The sequence below is a fragment of the Seriola lalandi genome, unplaced genomic scaffold, assembly GCF_002814215.2.
Source record: "Seriola lalandi dorsalis isolate HSWRI2012SDOR001 ecotype SW California unplaced genomic scaffold, Sedor1 jcf7180002054923, whole genome shotgun sequence".
NCBI lineage: Eukaryota > Metazoa > Chordata > Actinopteri > Carangiformes > Carangidae > Seriola > Seriola lalandi.
In genome coordinates, this window is record NW_019525475.1 from 1286181 (window position 1) to 1286585 (window position 405).

A 405-nucleotide genomic window follows, 5' to 3' on the forward strand; every position below is an offset into this window, starting at 1 on the left:
ATGTGATCATGTTGAACCCCATCACCTGCAGAGGAGGAAAATATATTTTCAAGGCCTTTAAAGTAGCAGTTTTGGCTTTTTGTAGCTGTGAAAATCTACAGTATGAACCCAAAGTGGGTGTTTTAATGCCTTCATCTCTATTTGTTAGCACCTTAGTAGAACAACAGATGATAAATAAGCAGCTGGAATCCAAACTGGCTGAATAATTTGACGTCTACGTATTTGACTTCTGCTTGTTACAGACAAACAAACTAATTTCTGTCTCAGAGTTTTTATTATTCCGTCTTCTTCAGTGTTTAGTCTGAGTGAAGCATCAGAGCGGGAACAACACGTTGATCTTCATAAGCCAGAGTCTGTCTCCTTCAAACATCCCTGCAAAGCACGTTGTAGAGTAGAAACAGTGCA

The 405-nt window shown here is 39.3% G+C and overlaps 1 protein-coding gene across 1 annotated transcript in view; it reads right to left on the reverse strand.

The window, feature by feature from the left end:
* Positions 1-405, reverse strand: part of LOC111673648 (CD276 antigen-like) — a gene marked incomplete at its 3' end in the record, with an annotated part of 21103 nt that overhangs the window by 10631 nt on the left and 10067 nt on the right. The window lies entirely within an intron of this gene.